The following is a 13016-nucleotide window of genomic DNA, read 5'->3' as shown; positions in this document are numbered from 1 at the left end:
ATTATCACTTTTACCAGTTTTACATCATTAGCAAACAACTGAATATTTCCCATCATATGACTTCCCATATCATTGATGTACAAATTAAACAACAGAGGACCAAGTACTGAGCCCTGTGGTACACCACTAGTCAACTGCCTTCTCCTGGACTCAATTCCTCCATAAAGCATTCTTTGATATCAGTCAGCATCGAATCCAAATCATGAAATTCATATTCATCGCCATGTGCTTCAATTTATGCAACAGAGTTCTACACATACTGGCCATTGAATTAGAAACTTTTATTTGATACTGTGTTGGACTTCCTTTAGTGACTGCCAGTACTGATCCTCTTCAATACCTGAAGTGGCTTGAAAAAATACCAACCCTTACCCCACCCATGGTATTAATGTACTATAGGTTAACATTTTTATTTGTCAGAAAGTATAATCAAAGTGTTTTGTGGTCCATTGTGAGAATACCACCTTGCTTACTGAAAGCTTTGAAAAGATACCATGTTTAGTTTCTGGAACTAGATTATCTTTCATCCACCAACAGTACTAATATATCAATAGTCAAGGGAAAAAATACAGGAATGGATTGATGAAAATGAGATACTGTATAGGGGACAGCATGGCTTTGTGAAGGGTAGATCATGCCTCAGTAACTTGCTCAAGTTTTATAACAAGGTGACGGCTGAACTGGATAAGGGTAATGGGTTTACAGTGATACTGCTGGACCTGGCAAAGGCGTTTGACAGGATACCACATGGAATTCTAATCCATAAACTACAACATATGGGAATGGATATAGGGTTGGTGAGATGGATAGGTGGGTGGTTGATGGAGAGATATCAAAGAGTAGTTTATTCAGGAGTAGAGTTCAAAAGATGGCCTGTGACTAGTGGTGTGCCACAGGGTTCTGTTCTTGGACCACTGCTGTTTAATCTGTTCATTAACGATATAGGGAAGGATCTAAGAGGAACAGTTCATTTGTTCACTGATGATGCAAAGTTGGGTAGGGCGATAGTGAATGCAGAAGATATCAAAATCTTGCAGGATGACTTGGATAGATTGGAGTTCTGGGCTAAGGAGAATGGGTGTCAATTTAATGTGACAAAATGTAAGGTTATGCATTTTGGGGTGAAAAGATTAGCAGCAGTATACCACATTGGTGGAACTGTACTCCAGGAGATTGATGAGGCTAGGGACTTGGGAGTGTTGGTGGATAGGGAGATGAAGTTTAGGGGCACATTGCAAAAGTAGCTAAATCAGCTCATCAACTCACTTGGCTGTTGAAAAATACCTTGACGAGCAGAGACAAGCAAGTTATTGTACCTCTGTACCGAGCTTTGATAAGACCTCATCTTGACTACTGTGCCCAGATTTGGTCACCTAGGTTCCTTCTTGATTGGGAGGAGGTGGAGAGGATCCAGAGGCGAGTGACTAAGATGATAGCGGGTCTATGGAATGAACCATATGAGAACAGGTTGAAGATTTGTGGGATGCAGAAATTGGTTGATAGGCGGAAGAGGGCAGATATGATTGAGACATTCAAATTGCTAAAGGGTTTCTATAGGATTAATTCAGAGGATATTTTTGAGATCAGGACTAGTGGTGGAAGAACTAGGGGACACCTATGGAAGCTGGGCAAGAGTGTGGTTAGCAGGGGTGTTAGAGCTGGGTTCTTTACTTTTAGAGTGGTAAATGAGTGGAATAAGCTGCCAGTCTGTTGTGGGTGCCATGCCGGTGAGTGAATTCAAGGCAAGGTATGATAGATACTGTGAAAATGTCATATAGTTGTGTGGGCATGATGTTTAGGGTCTCCCTCGATGAGTTTAAGGACTCCCTGGAGTCGCCCGTAATAATAATAATAATAATAACAATAATATATACATATACACAACCGATATAGCCAAGTATTGATTTAATGTTCTTAGTGATAAAATACCTGGATTTAATAGCTTATTATGTACGAGTAGCTTATTATGTAACACTTCCAAGGACTCATCTTGTGAGAGAATACTCCATTCCACAAAACCCACCATCTACACTAGTTAATCCTTTAACACACAACACCACCACTATCCATCATCTACTGCCCACTAATAGTATTTTTTGTCTGTAATTTGCATGTGTATGCTAGCTAATTTGCCTGTATTTGGGATGAAAAATCTGGCTTTGCAAGAGAAAAAACCCTTCTACCCTTGTATGAGATAACTAAACCCACCTTTGGTTGTAAAACTCATATATGGATTCCTCTCAGTGCTATGATTCAAACTTGATTATTTTCCAATCAAAGGGTGCAATGTCCCATCATTCTTCCAACTCACTATGGAAGTGCTTATTATTATTATTATTATTAATACATGACTCCTCCAGGGAGTCCAAAGACTCATCGAGGGAGGACACCTACTCTACAACTCTCTGTCTCCACCACTCAATCCACCAACCACAACTGGGTTGAGTTGCCTTCATCATTCTACACAAACACCATCTATTGTCGACCACCACCACTAGTAATTTCACAGACAATCACAAACATCTATGCGCATGGCGGGATTCAAACCCGCAGCCTTTTGGCTGGAGAACGGATACGCTAACCACTCGGCCAACCAGGCCATTTATTATGCACCATGCAGTTTTGTACAATAATGGCCAGTGGTTTCTTCAATTTGTAGTCCTTGCTGATTAAGCAAGGACTACAAATTAAAAACAAAACTTAGATAGACTGTTAGAATAGTAAGAATCAGAATGGGTACTAGTGATGCAGGGCATGCATCAGCAGCCTCTCTCTGGATAGTTTAGAGATGATTGTTTGAGAAGTTGAATTTCTAGGATGTTAAGAAATCTAATTAATGACTTCTAGACATCATTTAGTTAATAAATGAGTAAGTGATCTTACTCCATCAATGATGGAGCACAGAGGAATATCATTGTTGTGAATCTTGAGCGAACCATATAATCTTGGAGTTAGAGGTAAAGAGGCTGCTTTATTTCAAGTCTGTCAACCAGTTTGGCATACTATGAAGCAATTCATTAGTTTCTTCATGAGTGGCCCAGGTAGGATCATAATGAAGAGTGAAGTAGGGTGAAAAGTCCAAAAACATGAAAGATATTTTTAAAGCACAGTGATCATGACATCTGTCACATCTCCTTTGTCTTGGAGATTGTTTTTTTTATTTCCTTTTCACAATGAATTCACTGCAGTCATCTGCTCATATGGCTCCCTCAACAGAAACTAGGGCCTCATTTTAAATGTTGTCTGGAAGTTAATAAATAGATCTCTCACTATATTGGAATTCAGCTTCAACAGTCATCTCCAAACCATCCAGAAAGAGAGAGAGAGATAGCTGACACGTGCTACATATTACTGTGCCTTGTTCTGATTGTTACTGACATCTAGAGCAGTGCTTCCCAAACTTAAGGATGTAAAGGCTCCCTTAGAAAAATTAAAATATTTCCTGGCCCCCATTAAAAAAAAAAAAAAAATCGTAATACAGACATATATTAGTAAAATATTTATTGTATTTATATTCAGTACAAAACATACACAGCAAATATCGAAAAAATCAAATGCAAATATTACATTTTTAGCATCTTACATACACATTTGACATGGCACACTTAGTCTCAAAACATTTTAAATTTGTTTTCATTATTTCCCCCTCAACAAAACTAATGGGCTCCCAAGGGGGCCACGGACCACAGTTTGGGAAGCACTGATCTAGAGTACTAAATATTTGAAAAATGTCCTCTTCAAGAACTTCTAAATATGCAGCACTTGGTCATCCCATTAAGAATAAAACCTGCTTTATCAAGATACTCCAGCAAAGTGATCCTTAAATAGATACACTATGTTATTTCCATATAACATAACAAGATCATTCATTCCTAATCATATTTATCCTACTGGCTACATAATGAAAGAATTCTCTGAATTTCCCTTGGTCTGTAGCATTAGTCTCCACTTATATTCAAATTTTGTCTTCCTTTTTATACTGCTCACCTTCCTACCTTGAACTTTATATAGTCTTGCCATAAATACTGTTACAACTTCTGCATACATGCTTACTTCCAACCTAACAATATTAGCCACTCTCCTGCCCAGAAAACAAGTTTCTATCCAAGTGCTTCATTCTTCTATGTTCAAATGCAACCCATTGCTTCAGTATAACTGTTATCTATCACCAAATACACTCCAAACACCCACATTTCAGGGAAGATGTCATAGACAACATATAATAGAGGGAACAAGAGGTTCAAGAGTTTTGGATTTGGTCACAGCATCAGAAGAGCTGATAATAACTGAGATGATATCTCTCCCTCCTGTTGGAGACAGTGACCATGTGATTTTGACTTGGAAGATGAATAGACATGCAGGAGTATCAAAGAAAAGGAAATGTATGTGGAATTATAAGGTGAGTGATTATAATAGTCTTAGATATCAAATTGGGACAGTTCCATGGAGGGCAGAATTGGAAGGCCGGGATATCATTAGTGCGTGAGAAATTGTGAAGGAATATTTGATGGCAGCAATACTAAGCTGTATTCCACGAGTGAAGAAGAGGACACAATTTGGTGTAAAGTGGATGACAAACAATATCAAACAGGAACTGCAGGTGAAAGAGGTTATGGAAGAGATATAAAGAGAGGGGTGGAGGGCAGATGCATGAAGAATATAAGACTCAGGCCAGGAGAGTGACTAATATGTAAGGAAGACAAAACTGGAATATGAGAAGAGACTGGCACTAAGATCCAAAGATAATCCTAGGGAATTTTTTTAGCAATGTGGCCAGTAGGAGGAGGAGAAATGATTGTGGAAGAATGACATTGTGGAATAAAAATGGGAATAGAATGACTGATGTAGAGGACATAGTGGTGTTGTTCAATAAACATTTTATTGCAGTATTTAATCCTGAAGAAGTTTTAATACTAGAGGGATAGGGCAGATTCGAGGTTTAGAGGAGAATGTGTTCCAAATACTGAGTATCCTGGATGTCAGTAAAGTTGTGAAACTAGATGGTATTTCACCAGAGGTTTTGAGAGAATGTGCTAAAGAGACAGCTTCATTGACCTGGCTTTTCAATGAGTCTGGCTACAGGAAAGATACCCAAGGAATGGAAGGAAGGCAAGATAATGCTATTGCATAAGGGCAGTAGCAGACTGAATGCGTCTAACTATAGGCCAGTTTGTGTATCATCAGTAGTTGCAAAGATCTTGGATAAATTAGTGAGGGACCACATACAGCATTAGGCAGATGAGGGCAAATCTGTGAGAATCAACATGGATTTGTTAAGAGGTGCTCTTGCTTTATTAATATGATTGCCTTTTATAATAAAGTGACAAGAGCAGTTGATGAGGGAAAGGCATATATACTGCTATTTTTTTGGATTTTGCAAAGGCATTTGACAAGGTGCCACATAAGCTGATATTTAAGTTGCAGCACATTAACCTGACATATTTAGATGTCAGGTTAATCAACTGAATTCAGGATTGGCTGTCTGCCCTGCAAGGTTACAAGTAGTTACAAGTGGAGGTTCCACAGGGCTCAGTACTGGGACCTGTATTGTTTAACCTTTATATCAATGACATTGTCAATGGATTGCAGCGGGATATTCAGTTGTTTCCAGATGATGTGAAGCTGGGAAGGGTTATTAGTAATAGTGCAGATACAGCTGCCCTGCAAGAGGATTTGAATGAACTAGACAGATGGGCAAATGAATGGAGGGGTCGGTTTAATGCAGCAAAATGTAAAGTCTTGAAGTTTGAGATACATCGATGGGAGGCTGAATACTCGATTTGAGGAAGTAGGGGAGACAAGAGATCTAGGGGTGATAATTGATAGAAAACTGAAATTCAGGGAACATATTGTGAAGTATTGCAGCAATCCTCTGGAACATAACCCAGAGGATTGCTGCAGTACTGAGAAGGATGCTGACCTGCACAGATAAGAGTTATTGTTCCATTGTATAAGATCCTGATCAAACCACACTTAGACTACTGTTCTCAAATTTGGTCTCCAGGATTTGAAGGGGATAAATTAACTCTGGAAAGGGTACAGAGGCAGATAAGATGGTTTCAGGACTATACAATGTTAATTATCAGGATCAGCTGAGGGAATGTGGACCGCAAAGCTTGGTGGATAAAAGGTGATGTGATCGAGACTTTTAAACTGTTGAGAGGTAGTTACACTGGGGGAGTTCTTTCGCTTGGTGGAACAGCAGGAAGGAGCAATGCCAAGGAGCCATCCCTGGAAGTTGCAAAAGGAAGCTGTGAGCAAGAGGATGAGGAGTGGTTTCTTTACATGGAATGTGGTTGAACCGTGGAATGCATTGCCTGATAGAGTGGTGCGAGCAAGAACGGTCAGCGAGTTCAAGGAGTGGTAAGTTGCAGTTGTAAATGAGCAATTAGAAATTAGGGAGATACAAGAAAATGGTCAGAATTAAAATCAGGTTTTTAATGATTTTTATATTAAAATTAAGGAATAATGATGTAATCAATATTCAACTCTACGCAGTAAAATTTTTCCGAGGATTCAGGAGGCTAAATTGAATAACTGCTGTAATAAATTTGGTATGAAAATCAGCAATAAAAAGAGCAAACTATGAAAACAGCCAGGAGCACTGAAAATATCAGCTACATTCTCAAAAGAACCTATAACACACACAAAATTTCATCTATGTAGGCACAATTTTTAGTGAAAAGACAACAGAATAATCAAAGCTGGTATGGTTGGAAGCCACATGAATAAATTTATGAAATAGAGAAATTAGTCAACACACTAAACTGATAGCATACAGAACAGCTCAAACTTATTTTAACTTAAGGATCCGAGTGTTAGGTTAGAAATAAAACACTTATCAAAGATTATTAGAAGCCACAGCAACAGTTCTGAGGGAAAAAAATAGAGTGAATAGATGACACTAAAGGCAAAATCATATTAAAACTGAAGATATTGTAAAGGAATTTATGACACTGTTGGAAATAAAGAATGTGTAAACAGAGTTAATCTAAAGTGGCATGGTCATTTAAAAAGAATGAGAGAAAAAAAAAGGTAGAATGACAGGTTTTTGATGGCAAGATAAAACTCCAGAGGAAAATCATGATCAATTAGAATAATGCAGTCAGTGGTTATTAAAAAACAAAATTTAAAATTGGTGTTATATTATCATATACGTAATGTATCAGAGAGTGTGTGTGTGTATATATATACATGGTCATTTAAAAAGAATGAGAGAAAAAGTTAGAACGACAGGTTTGTTTTTGATGGCAAGATAAAGATCCAGAGGAAAATCATGATTAATTAGAATAATGCAGTCATTGGTTTTTAAAAAACAAAATTTAAAATTGGTGTTATATCATCATATATGTTGTGTATCATGGGGTGCTTAAGGGTCAAAGTTGTATAACTGAGAGGAGACCTCCACATAGCATTTAAAGGAATGCAGAGAACCGACCAGGGCTTCTGGCCTAATGTCCAATCCTCACCTTCTCGTGGTGCACCCTGTTGGGTATCTACCTGGATACTGAACGAACGAGGATGGGCTGGCAATTTGGGATTTAGCTGACCAAATTGTATTCTTATTGGTTAAACCAAAATAAAAAATGATGGTACAACATGACAAAATTTCATGCCGGCTGGGGGGGGGGGTCGCCTGGTTAAACAAGGCCCCCATTGTTTTCGTCAGGGAACCAGGGCGAACAGCGAAAAGTCAGTTACTGGAACAAATCTGAAAACACACCCCAACTCAACATCACCAGAGTTAAAGATCAGTACTATCAACATAAGAAGACTGAATGGCAAGAAATGGAGCTAGCTGAGGAATTAGATAAGTACCAGATCGACATAATAGGAGTAACTGAAACAAAAAAGACAAAAATTGGTGAGATCTTTCTGAGCAAGAAATACAAAATATTATATTCAGGCAATGACAATCAAGGAAAAGAAGGAGTAGCCATAGTATTCAACACAAAATACGAGGCTAATCTTCTTGAATGGCAGGCAGTCTCAAGTAGAGTGATGTAGGCAAATATGAGAATGGGAAACTGGACAATGAGACATTTGTGCCTATGGTACCATAGATGGTTCTACTAAGGTAGAAGTGGAGGAATTTTTTGATGCTTTAGAAAAAGCAACTGACACAATTAAAAAGGAAAAGTTGGTCCTTGTTGGGGATCTCAATAGCAGAGTAAAAAATGATTGTCAGACATACGAAAATATTTTGGGAAAATTTGGAGAAAAGATAATAATAATGGCAAATACCTGTTGGATTTCTGCTCAGGACATGGATTGGTTATTACTAACACCATGTTCCAACATAAAAATGTGCACAAATTCACATGGAGAGAAGAGGCAAGGAATAAGAAAAGTCTCACTGACTATGTTATTGCTGATAGTGATGTTTTCTCCCTGGTGCAGGACACCAGCGTGTACAGAGGATTTGAAATTGGAAGCGATCACTACATAGTCTTGAGCAGGATAAAATTGAATTTCATATTGAAAAGAATAACATGTAAGAAAGTTTTAAAGCGAATAAAAGTTGAGAAGTTCTCAGATGTGAACTGTAGACTAGCATACAGAAAGATTATTGAAGAAAAAATGAAACAGCTTGAGAACAGGAACCAAGCCTTGAAGAAAACCCCGATTGATTCAGCCAGAAGCAGGTGGTGAGGTTGTCTTGCAAGGATAGAAAAATCAGGACTCCATGGTGGACACAGGAAGTTAAAGAAGAAATCATATCAAACGTTCCTCGCAAATAAGTCAGCTTTTGCTCTTAGAGAATACAGAGACAAATGTAAGAAAGCGAAACATTGTGTAAAACTAGCTAAACAAAAGTCATGGGAGGACTTTGGCAAGAATATAGAAAATAAATATCAAGAAGGTAATAAGATATTCTGGAGGTTGTTGAAGAAGCTTAGAAATAGAGGAAAGAGTGCTGTAAAAGGAGTTAGAGATGATAAAGGTGACATGAAAACAGTAGAAAAAGATATCCTTGAAGTATGGAGTAATTACTTCGAAAAATTGCTAAACGAAACAAGCAGTGATAGCACAGTGGTAAAAAACACTCAATAGGCATACATTCAAGAATACATATCCATACTTGAAGTAGAAAAAGCCATCAAAGGCTTGAAATGTGGAAAGCCAGCAGGAGTAGATGATATTTGACCAGAAATGCTGAATTATGGTGGTATAAAAGTCTTACAGTGGCTGCACTGCATAGTTCAGAAAGCCTGGACAGAGGGATGAATTCCCAATGATTGGAGTAGAGCTCCAATAGTGCCCATATATAAAAAGGGAAATAAAACTGAATGTGAGAATTACAGAGGTATTTCCCTACTGAGTGTTCCTGGCATGATCTATGCAAGTATACTTGAGAAACGGTTGAGAAGAATTGTGGAAGAAAAGCTTGGTGAAGAACAAGCTGGATTCAGGCCAAATAGAGGCTGTCAGGATCAAATCTTCACTTTACGACAAATAGTCGAGAAAGCATGGGAATATAACAAAGATCTGTATTTAGGTTTTGTCAATCTGGAAAAGGTATATGACAAGTTGCCAAGAGAGAAGCTATTCAATACGCTACAGTTATATGGTGTCAATGAGGATTATATCAAGCAATACTTAGTCTGTATTTGAGTTGTAAGTCGGCAGTTAGAATTGAAGGATGTACAGGAAGATGGTTTAATGTTAAATCTAGTGTGAGACAAGGATGTACATTATCTCCTCTGTTATTCATTATCAATATGGATCACATTATGAAAGAAAGTGGTATTAAACATGATATCAGAATTGGAGATGTTAATGTCAGCTCTTTGCTTTATGCGGACGATGTTATACTTCTGAATAAATCCGCTACAAGTTTCAAGATTCTCTGACTAAATTGTATAACTGTTGTAATGGATATGGTATGAAAGTCAGCATTAAAAAGACAAAGACAATGAAAATAGGTAGAATTGTTGAAAATGTCAATTGTGTTGTGAACGGGGAACCTGTGGAACAAGTAAAACATTTCAGCTACTTAGGCACGATTTTTAGTGAAGATAGTAAATTAAATAGGGAAATAAACAACAGAATCAACAAAGCTGGTATGGTAGGAAGTCAATTGAATAAATTCATATGGAATAAGAGAGAAATTAGTCGGAACACTAAATTAGCTGTATACAAGGCAGTGTTCAAACCAGTTTTAACTTATGGATCTAAGAGTTGGTTCAAAAGTAAAACACTTGACCAAAGACTAGAGACCGCAGATATGAGAGTCCTGAGAAAGATTAGAGGCGTGAACAGATGGCAATATCATACTAAAAACGAGGATATTAGGAAAGAACTTAACATTGTCAATATCCAGGAGTGTGTTAGCAGAGCTAATCTCAGGTGGTATGGTCACTTAAACAGAATGGGCGAGGAAAGGTTAGCAAAACAAGTGTTCTCTGCCAGGTTGGCAGGAAAACGACCCAGAGGAACAAGATATAGGTGGATTGATACGATAAAATGTGCCTTAGATGAAAGAAATATAAGATCTGATAATTGTAATATTGGAGTCTTGACAAGTAATACACTGATTTGGAGGAAAATTGTAGATAGGAAGTTAGTAATGATGTAAATTTTTCATATAGTACTATCATATCCTGTACACCCCTTGAGGGTACATGTCAGGAATTTGATGATGATGATGTAGTGTATCATAGTGTGTGTGTATATATGGTCATTTAAAAAGAATGAGAGAAAAAGTTAGGACGGGTTATTGATGGCAAGATAAAGATCCAGAGGAAAATCATGATCTAATTAGAATAATGCAGTCAGTGGTGGTTTTTAAAAAACAAAATTTAAAATTGGTGTTATATTATCATATACGTAGTGTGTATCATAGCGTGTGTATATATACATATATTCTTGAGAGTGTACATCAAGATCAAGAATGTGATTAAAAAAAAACTGAGACAAAGCAAATTCCATCTAGTGGTGTTATAACAGAATGGGAGTGGCAGCCTGCAGGCATTTGATACGAGGCAGGTGGAAGATGAAGCCTGATGCAGTTAGCAGTGTTTTAAATGCCAGAAAAATGAGATTTGACAATATATGAGACCAGAAATAACAGATTAAAAGGCAACTGCTAATAGGAAGCTAGTAATAATGTTCACTTAATTCTGTCGGCAAAAATATAATCAATACAAACTTATTGATTATATTTTATTCAATAAAAAATGTAAACATCATTCCGAAATGTCAAAACTAAAAAAAAAACAGTTGTATCCTGATCATGAAATTCTCTCAACAAGGAATAAAGTTTAAATTCTACAAACCATCCATAGGAAAGATCTCTAAGAATTGGCAACTCTTAATGAAAAGACTAGCATGCAAAATGCATTAAAAATTAATTATAAAATGGAACCATAACCCTTCAAAACACAAAATAATTTGGGGAAAAAAGGTAAAAATGCAATACTAGATACAAAAAACAGAGATCTGATAATACTTGGCTTATTTCTGAAACAGATCTGTGACATAAGCCATATTGTATGAAACCAAACAAGTTTATATGTATTCTTTCTGCCTTAGCATTTTTTGGTGCATTTTGAGTTTTATCATTGTTTCTTTATCTGTCTGCATGCAAAATTAGTCATCATCATCATTATCAAATTCTTGCCTTGTACCCTCAAGGGGTGTACAGGATATGATAGTACTACATGAAAAATTTACATCATTACTAACTTCCTATCTACAATTTTCCTCCAAATCAGTCTGTTACAAGACTCCGCAACATTATCAGATCTTATATTTCTATCATCTAAGGCACTTTGTACCATATCAATCCACCCATATCTTTTTCTTCCTCTGGGTCGTTTTGCTAATCTTTCTTTGCCCATTCTGTTTAAGTGACCATACCACCTGAGATTAGCTCTGCTAACGCATTCCTGGATGTTGACAATGTCAAGTTCTTTCCTAATATCCTCGTTTTTAATATGATATTGCCATTGATGCCATCTGTTCACGCCTATAATCTTTCTCAGGACTCTCATGTCTGTGGGCTCTAGTCTTAAATCAAGGGTTTTACTTCTGACCCAGCTCTCAGATCCATAAGTTAAAACTGGTTTGAGCACTGTCTTGTATACAGCTAATTTAGTGTTACGCTAATTTCTCTCTTATTCCATGTGAATTTATTCAACTGACTTCCCACCATACCAGCTCTGCTGATTCTGTTGTCTATTTCTATATTTAATTTACCATTTTCAGTAAAAATCATGCCTAAGTAGCTGAAATGTTTTACTTATTCCACAGGTTCTCCATTCACAACACAGTTGACATTTTCAATGTCTTTGTCTTATTATTGCTGAGCTTCATACCATATCTATTACAACAGTTGTTATTCAATTTAGTCAGAGAATCCTGCAGACTTGTAGCGGATTTATTTAGAAGTATATAACATCATCCGCATAAAGCAAAGAGCTGACATTAACATCTCCAATTTTGATATCATGTTTAATACCACTTTCCTTCATAATGTGATCCATATAGATAATGAATAACAGAGGGGATAATGTACATCCTTGTCTCACACCAGATTTAACATTAAACCATCTTCCTGTATTTCTTTCAATTCTAACTGCTGACTTACAACTCAAATAAAGACTAAGTATTGCTTGATATAATGCTCCATTGACACCATATAACTGTAGCGTATTGAATAGCTTCTCTCTTGGCACCTTGTCATATGCTTTTTCCAAATCGACAAAACTTAAATACAGATCTCTGTTATATTGCCATGCTTTCTCGACTATTTGTCGTAAAGTGAAGATCTGATCCTGACAGCCTCCATTTGGCCTGAATCCAGTGTTCTTCACCAAGCTTTTCTTCCACAATTCTTCTCAACCGTTTCTCAAGTATACTTGCATAGATCTTGCCAGGAACACTCAGTAGGGAAATACCTCTGTAATTCTCACATTCGGTTTTATTTCCCTTTTTATATATGGGCACTATTGGAGCTCTACTCCAATCATTGGGAATTCGTCCCTCTGTCCAGTCTTTCTGAACCATGCAGT

The sequence above is a fragment of the Typopeltis vanoorti genome, chromosome 14, assembly GCF_054136105.1.
Source record: "Typopeltis vanoorti isolate ZY-2024b chromosome 14, IOZ_Tvanoo_1.0, whole genome shotgun sequence".
NCBI lineage: Eukaryota > Metazoa > Arthropoda > Arachnida > Uropygi > Thelyphonidae > Typopeltis > Typopeltis vanoorti.
Note: the sequence above shows the minus strand (reverse complement) of the source record.